The following is a 9,311-nucleotide window of genomic DNA, read 5'->3' on the forward strand; positions in this document are numbered from 1 at the left end:
TATCAATTGATAGTTTTCCATATATTTAATTAAATGGGTGTTTGAGAGAAACCTTATTTAGATAAACAGACAATCCTCTGCCCATAAACACAATGCATTATTACCTATTGTAAGCCTGTAACTTTCCCTCCCGGAGTATTTCAGTGCCTGTTAAGTAGGTAACTTGGTGATTGCTCTCTGTTTACCCCCCATTTCTCTGCCTTTAGCCGTTTGAACCCGTTTAGCCAAAGAAATGTACCCCATGTGTATGTGCAGACAGAGAGAGAAACACGTCCACCGAAACACACATTGACCCGTGCACTGTGAGAAAACCAATAAGATTGTTATTTACAGCCCTGAAAAGGAAAGACTGAACTACCGGGCTTACCTTATTTACCCCAGTGTTGGGTTGAATGAATTATTCATAGCCGCTGGAACTCCCATTTTGCCGAGTGTCCCTGCAGAGTACTTGTATCTGGTCTCAGTCACCGGTTTCAACATATGTGGCTTTAATATGCACTATTACCATTGACATTGTGGAAAACCTACTCATGCTGATTTAGCATTATCTTTGTTTGTGTGTCTTTATGTGTATATATAACACTTTATCTACACCATTGATGGTTTCAGAAAAAAGTTATATATATATATATATATATATATATATATATATATATATATATACTAATACACCTGTGAGACTTGTTTTCAGAAATAAGACATACATCTGAGCGTGGCACTTTAAATAACACGATTTTATGATATAGATGACATTGCATTGGGTCATATGTAATTAATCTGCACACTGAATAATTTGGTGAAATAATTTCATGTGTAAACTATGGCTTTCATATAGATTTTAACATGGATGTGTGAGTTGTCAGTTCATGTTGACGAATGAGATGCATTCAGTTGGATATTTCTCTACTCAAGTCACAGTCATGAAAACTGAATTCTGAAGTGATGCGTTTATTTCCACAAGTAATGACTGCACTGTGCTGTTTGCGTTGTTTGTTGCTGTTGTTTTATTCCGTCCAAGCAAACTCGATATGAAAACGGTGAGGCGGTAGGTTGGGTGAATACTAATGGAAGCTTTTACCCGGCCTAAATCCGGTAAGCATTAACCACAGGTATCCCACCACACTTTATGGACTCTACTCCTCGTGAAACTATCTGGTGGTTAAATATACAAAGGCATGGCTGTTTAACTGCAAAAGCATGCTTCTGACAGTGTATTCTGCAAGAGCATGAAATTAACGAGTTTTCATAAGTCACACAACAAAGATTTATAGTGTAAATATCATCACAGGTATCTGACTGGTGCAGAAGTGTTATTTTGAGGATTTTCTATGACCTTAAAGCAAAGGCATACAAAGAATTAAACAAGCAGATTCTGAAAAAGTTTGCTGTTGAATTTGTAAACTTTCATTTTACAGCATAGACCAGTGAGGGCTTGTTCAACAAGGACAATTCATTGGCGGCCATCTCTTCCTTTTCCTGCATGACCTCCTCTTCCATCACCTCCGCCATGCTCCTTGTCGCCACCTTTCTTCTTCGACTTCGCCTAGAAACGCCCATGAAAATAAGGAAAGAAACCATTGATGAGGAGGAAGTGGGACTTAAAGAAGGATGCGTCACAACGTGCACTTGCAACCGTAGCATCTTTGATATCCCACCTTTCCCTTCATTGTTCCCTCCCTGTCCTGTGGAGATAAAAGTCAGCTTTAACACATGAGCGCTGGGAAACAAGTCAATAAAATGACATGGGATAATTCTAATTCATAGAGATCTTATTGACTGAATATGGTATCTGCAAGCTGAGCAAAGTCTCACATCTTCACATCCAGATCCCGTTCCAGATCCAGATCCGGAGTCCTTTTCCTCCTCCACCTCATTGAAAACAGCAAGCACGACACTCATGCTTTGTTTTGCTTTGTGAGAATGTGTGGAAGTGGGTTAAGTCAAGTCAATTTTATTCGTATAGCCCAATATCACAAATTACAAATTTGTCTCAAGGGGCTTTACAGCAACACAACATCCTGTCCTTAGACCCTCGCATCGGATAAGGAACAACTCCCTAAAAAAAAACCTTTAACAGGTTGAAAAAAATAGGGAGAAACCTCAGGGAGAGCAACAGAGGGGGGATCTCTCTCCCAAGATTGACAACGTGCAATGGATGTTGTGTTTACACAATTTACACAATACAACATTGAAAGAGGATAACAGAATTATAAAATTTATGCAGAATATGATGAGCAGGATGACAAGCAGTGTCCAGATGCCACCAGAACAGCCCAGGACCAAGCCACACGACCACCATCACCATGTAAAAAAATAAAAAATAAATGAGTCACACATCTTAGTGAGCCTTAGTGAGAGAAGAATATAACATTGAAATAGGATAACAAAATTATATGGATTTATAAGATATATAAAAAGAAAATGAGGAGGATGCCAAGCAGCGTCCAGGTGGCTACCACCATCACCACAGAAACCTGGGAGGAGGACCGACTGTACGTGCACACAAGGGAGACTCACATGACACCATTCACACACAGAAAAAGAGAAATGAGAAGACATCATTCAGAGAGAGAGAAAAGACATGTGACAGAAGAGAACAGTTTGCAATAGTCAATAATCTATATACTATAATCTCGTCGGCAGAACAGTGGTTGGTAAATTCATTGAGACAGAAACCGACCCGCCATGCAGTACAGGTTGTGACACACTCAACTTAAAGGCAACTAATTGTAGGCTAAGGCAAAAAGATGAGTTTTAAGTTTGGATTTAAAGGACTCAGCAGACTCTGATTGTCTGATGGCAGCAGGCAGGTTATTCCACAAGAACGGGGCCCGATAGGAAAAGGCCCTGCCACCAGCTGACTTCTTTTTAACTTTGGGTACACACGGTGACAGATGTGTCCCAGTCAGGATTTTGAACACATCTGACAAGACTGCCACTTTAAAGCGTCACACCAAGGTAGCAGATGTGTCTACCCGCGTTGCCATTGAGGTGCTGCTGCATTCAGGATGTTACATCCAAATGATTGGAGAGAAGAGCACTCCATTTCATTTGAATGGTTGAAAACTGCACTCCTGGAGTCTGTTGTGCTTGTGCATCCTGATTTCAGCCGACCATTCATTCTGTCTACGGATGCCTCTCAAGATGGCCTGGGTGCCGTATTATCTCAGGTCCAAGAGCATGAAAGTAAATCACGCCCTATTGCCTTCACCATTAAGGCACTCACCCATGCTCAGCAACTATCCTGCTCACCACCGAGAGTTTTTGGCATTAAATTGGTCTGTTTGCGACAAATTTAGCTATTGGCTAAAAGGACATATCTTAACTGTTTGGACGGACAATAATCCAGTAACCTAACAAAACCCAAACTTGATGCATGTGAGCAAAGGTGGGTAGTGAAGTCGTCACCATACAACTTCAGCATCAAGTATATACCTGGCAGTAAGAACATTGTTGCTTACACTTTAAGCAGAGGGTCCTCTGTCCAAAACCGTGTCTGCCAGAGGCACTTGAAGGAACCATATGAAACGCTGTTGGAGGAGTCGCAACAAGTCCAGGAGGGTATAGTCCAGGAGGTATTCAGAGTCTGTGCCAACAACCAGAGTGATGCCCACTTTCATCAGAGAACGTGGAACATCGCTCTGTGACAGATGACGAAGTGTCTGCAGTATTGGCGGGTCATGTTGAGTGGGCTCAAGGTCCCAAGCAAAGGATGGTCTCCTGGCTCGCTCAAGGCCTGGGGATGCTAGTCCCACCAGAGCAAGGCAATTTGCCCATCTTCTCACTCCAAGAGCTCCAAGATGAACAGAGAAGGGATGCTACACTGTCACAGGTCATATTGTTTGTCACCTGTGGGACACGGCCGTCAAGAAGAGAGAAAGCTGGACTGTTGTTAAAGGTGCTTAAAGCCCCGAAACAATAGTAGAAACTGAGAATGCTTGACGTCATCCTGTACAGAGTGTGTAAGGACTCACTAACAGGAAAAAATGGCATCAGTACATGGCACTCTCCTCCTCGGTCAGCCATGTTCTCCGTGGTGTCAATGAAGATGCTGGCCATCAGGGTCAGCTGTCAGAGCAGGACCTTGTACCTCAAAAGGCCGAGGTTCTTCTGGGTTTATATGGAGCACGATGTCAGAGAATATGTGAAATGCTGCTGTGTTGTCAGCAAGACATTGGAGCCGAGGGAAGAGCCTGCTTGAACATATCAAGACTACTAGTCACTTAGAGCTGGTCTGCCTGGACTTCTGGTCTGCAGAGGATTCCAAGGGAAGGAGTGTGGATGTGTTGGTGGTGACAGACCATTTCACTAAAATGGCCCATGCCTTCAAATGCTCTGACCAGCCAGCAAAACAAGTTGCACGTCAGCTGTGGGATAGCTACTTCTGTGCCTACGGACTCCCACAAAGGATCCATTCAGATCAGGGTACAAATTTTGAAAGCCAGTTGATTCAAGACAATCAACTTTAAAAAAAAAATTTCAAGAATTTTTTTCTCTCCCCAATAGTTCTTAGCCAATTACCCCACTGTTCCAAGCAGTCCCAGTTGCTGCTCCACCCCCTCTGCCAATCTGGGGAGGGCTGCAGACTACCACATACCTCCTCCGATACATGTGGAGTTGCCCGCCACTTCTTTTCACCTGACAGTGAGGAGTTTTGCCAGGGGGACATAGCATGTGGGAGGATCACGCTATTCCCCCCAGTTCCCCCTCCCCCCTGGAACAGGTGCCCTGACCGACCAGAGGAGGCGCTAGTGCAGCGACCAGGATGCATACCCACATCCGGCCTCCCACCTGCAGACACGGCCAATTGTGTCTGTAGGGACGCCCGACCAAGCCGGAGGTAACGCGGCGATTTGAACCGGCGATCCCCGTGTTGGTAGGCAACGGACTAGACCGCTATGCTCCCTGGATGCTGGTTTCAGCTTTTTAGATGACTTCCTTGGGTTTAAGTGCAGATCTGGGTTCACATCCCACTTTTAAAGTGGCACCGGGTAACTTTTCTCTAAGAGGCTGAAAGTGCAACATAACAGGGAGATAAAGGAGATCAAATTTTAGTGCAGGACCATACAGACCTCACAGGCAAGGGACACATAGCTGCTTAAATCTCCACAATAACAACCTTTCTTCAAATTAGGATCCCCATGGGAGCAACACACAATTTGTCACAACATTGCTAATAGCGTAAGATGGACAACGCTCGTCAAACAGGTGTGACTCAGTGTGGGACTTTAAGCCCTATCCTGAACGGAATAATAATGATACAAATCCACATGCAGTCAGTGTATTTGGGCGAATGACTGACAATTATACAGTATGCAAATGCTGGGCAAGTCTGTCAGAGTCGTGGGGCATTTGCAGCATGCAAATCTGCACAGAATGGGTGCTAAAACGTTATTTCCAATACTAATGCCAAGTCAGACGTGCAAGGCGGTTGCTGTGACATGCACATTGAAGCAGAAAACAAATGCCATATCTGAATGAATAGCAAGTAGATGGACTTTAGCATGCATTCAAAATACTGTGGCCTGAACAAGGTCAGCATTGCAGTTTGAAGCCAAGCTGCTCACACTGCCAAAACAACTAGCTGATGAGTACATTGTTTGGCGACAGCTTGGCATCAACCTGACATTTATTGGAAGGGCCGCACCCATTTACGGGATCAGGTAAAGATGTAACTTAAAAGCATTTAAATTAAATCAGACGATCACTGTTGAACAGATTGGAAACGGCATCTACTATCCACATGAAATCGGCCAGAAATGATCTGTTTCCAACTTAGTAGATATAATTTGACCCTGAGAGGTTGTTATAGGTGAAAAGGCACTCCTCCATGAGAAACCATCAGACATAAAACTAGTATTCACTTGCTGGCGAGGGTCTTCAAAGAGGAATCAGGTGATGTAATAATATTTGCTCTAAATCCTCAGCTCACCTGAGGTTGTTTACCTCATTATCACGCTATCAACTCTTGTAAAGATAGCAGCACCATCATAGCCTGAGCATCTACAGGCCGAATAAGTAATCCCATCCGATCTGTAAGTAATCCCATACTTCTTAAGCAAGGCCATATAGCTGGGTTTTTGTACGGTCAGTTTACACCTACAGCCATATGAGGTTGGATGTGGTATCAGATGAATACTAACGCGTATCAAACAGGTACGGCTCAGTGTGGGATTTGCAGTAGAAAATCATTAAGAAACAGGTCGAAAAGGGAAGCAACTTCGTCACTTTAGTAGAATACGAGAACAATGAGCTACTGACTTTTGAGCATTTTTTGTTGTTGTTTGTGTCTGAGTTATCTTCAGTCATCCTGAATGAATTGAATGATGATAATACTTCACATAAATTATGTCTGTTGACTGACATTGATTACATAGTATGCAAGCAATGGACAAGTATGTCAGTGTCTTTGGGCATTTATGCTTATCTCGCAAAGGATGGGTGTTTAAAAACTACTTCCAATGTTTATGTCATGTCAGGTGTGTAAGGCACTTGCAATGAAATGCACATACATCTCTGAATGAGCAACTAGAAAATTGCGCACCCAAATTATTTTGGCCTCCGCAGCTTGAAACCAATGTGCTCGTACTTTCAGAACAATTGACTATGGCTAAATTATCCAAAGAGAGCTCGGTATTCATCTGTCACTTGTTGGAAAGACCACAACTAGTCATGGTGTGAGGAAAAAGATTGAAATAACATAAACAAATTTTGTTGAGAAGAAATCAGAGGGCTGCTGCTCAACAGATCTGTTATACATTTGAAATTACTGTCAGAAATGAGCAGGGACGGTGAAGTCAGAGTTTGTGTGTCTTTGATTCTTGGCTTGCCTATCATCTCTTTATACAACATAAATGCAACAGCATAAATGAGAGAGAGAGAGAGAGAGAGAGAGAGAGAGAGAGAGAGAGAGAGAGAGAGAGAGAGATTCTCATAGTTCAGGCTAGGCACAACATGGAGAATGAAACATCTCAGTTTTCAATGTAGCAGAGATAAAATATCTATCAGGTGGTTGAAAGTGAATGGGCCCTGCTGATTAATTAAGGAGTTAATTGCATAATTAATCGATGACATAAAACTCGGATTGGCTGCAAGGGTCTTCAAAGAGGAATCAAGTGATGTGATGTTTGATGTAAAGCTGCAGCGCACCTGAGGTCGTTTATCTTATCACTCCATCCGCTTTTCTCATTAATGCAAAGGTGGAAGCACCATCATGGCCTGAGGCTTAGTAGGTAATCTCATATTTCTTATGCAAGTTTATATTACTGAGTCCAACTTCAAAGTGTCAGTATATTACTTTCGCGTTTTGGAGTAAAATCATTTACAGTACAAATTCACGGCATGAAATAAAACTTTACGAATATTCCCTGTGTAGAATCAGGTTATTCCCCACTCACCGAGGCAAAGAAAAAGAGTAGAGGTCGCCATCTAGCGGCCACATTCAGAAACGCGGCTACCATCACGTCTGATTGTGTTTGGGTTTTTTTCTTCTTAGCGTCATGATGGGATGGTGAATGTAATGTGATGGTGAGTCCATTCTTTGTTATATCACATCAGACAATATGCCCTACTCGTGTTCCTCTGGGCAGATAATATCACATCCACCGGAAAGCGGCTCCGTGACCGCTTCATTTCGAGACGATGTGCAACTGATGTGAACATGTCCAATTTCCAGTCCACCATCTTCCAGCCTGCGTCCCATGCAGGGCAGACCGAGGCACAAGGCGAGGTTAGTGAGCCCTGCTGGCGTCTCGCACTCCAGCATCGTCACTGCGTTGACATGGCTGCGTGTCAGTTTGGCCGTTTGATTTCATGTTGCTATTGCAAAATAAGCCACAACACGTCAGTCACTGACGCTGCTGCGCTGCGCGCCGATGACAGAAAGTGAATCGTGGTGGCGGATTATTATGAGTCTCTCAAGGGAATTAGGCTGTCTCAGGTCGAGTCAGGTCATTTGTTCAAAGTGCGTTATAACACCAGAACATAAACCGTAATACATATATAGTATACTGTACATAAGAGATATTAGAAATGCATATATAAGAAGGTATATATATTAAAATATACACCGAATACATACTTCACTTCATACAAACAGGTGGGGCTGGAAGTTTGCTGAGCTCTTTTCTTGAGTCCTTTTTAAACATTTCCTCTACCTTTACTGTAATAGATAGGCTGCTCTGACTTAAAGAAAAGAAAAGAAAAGAAAAGGACCTTACCCAAGTCAGCACAATATGCACAAATCCTAAAAGGCATTAGCCGCAATTAAGAAAGCTCATACAGCCTAATCTGAAAAGTACAAACCATTTTTCGCTGTAGTGTCAATTCATTTGCGTGCCGGTGACGTCATCCTGTTGAGACGGACCAACCGAGTTCGTTAAGACTTCCAATAAAACCAAAGGATCCGAATCGGAGATCGGATTCATATCCAACGGGCTCAAGAAAGATCGAGATCGAGATCACAGTTAGAGGTCAATTGTTTTGAATCGTGTTATGAAAACGTCCATCGGCGGCGCCAGGTCATTTTACCGGGGCTGGAGCCCCCAACGTGTTGAGTGTAGTCCCGAATATAATGTTACATTTAAGCCTACGTGAAGCCAGACAAACGCCGTAACGTGTGTGAATGTCCGACAGTCTGCTAACATAACAGCCTGTCAAAATAAATGCAGGTCTCTAACCTAACTCTGTGTGCGTGTGTGTGTGTGTGTGTGTGTGTGTGTGTGTGTGTGTGTGTGTGTGTGTGTGTGTGTGTGTGTGTGAAACAAAATTTAGTATTCCAATAAACTAATGTTAACATAAAATAGTTCAAATTTTTCTCTCGTCTAGTACTGTAGCATGTCAATAAATGTTTAATGATAGCAGCTGTGAAGTATTCTGCTTCTACTCGATACGAAAACTGATTACTAATAACTGCTAATATCTTTAACATCACATTTCATAATGAATCTGGAGAGTAAAAACAGTTTTTGAGGTACATATTTCAACCTTTCAATGGTTACGACATGCACTTTGAATGTAAATAAGGTACCAGAGTGCACTAAAAAGCATAAAAATAGAGTTTATTTATAAAAAAGGGGAAAAAAATCTGGGGAGAATCCTCCTGGACCCCCCTACAGAAGTCCAGGCTAAGCCCCGAATGTCCTCAAATCCTGGAAACGCCCCTGAAAACCTTAAAGTAATATGTATGAAAAAGGCCCCGTTAAAGATTTGGGGACAAAAAGTAACTTAAGTCTCTAGAAATTTTTACTTTTAGTGAGAATTTTTTTTAACTTTTACTTTGCAGCATTTTAAGAGGCAATGTAAGAAACAGT

At 42.5% G+C, this 9,311-nt stretch overlaps 1 long non-coding RNA gene across 1 annotated transcript; it reads right to left on the bottom strand.

Annotated features, from left to right (window-relative positions):
* Positions 1-829: 829 nt before the first annotated feature.
* On the bottom strand, positions 830-7,743 carry LOC130126855 (uncharacterized). Its single transcript, XR_008811742.1, has 3 exons — positions 7,398-7,743; positions 1,656-1,682; positions 830-1,543 (listed from the first exon to the last, which is right to left on the bottom strand). It is a non-coding gene; the product is annotated as an uncharacterized LOC130126855 (long non-coding RNA).
* Between the last annotated feature and the right edge of the window lie 1,568 nt (positions 7,744-9,311).

This window comes from Lampris incognitus, chromosome 16 (genome assembly GCF_029633865.1).
Source record: "Lampris incognitus isolate fLamInc1 chromosome 16, fLamInc1.hap2, whole genome shotgun sequence".
In the NCBI taxonomy this organism is placed as follows: domain Eukaryota; kingdom Metazoa; phylum Chordata; class Actinopteri; order Lampriformes; family Lampridae; genus Lampris; species Lampris incognitus.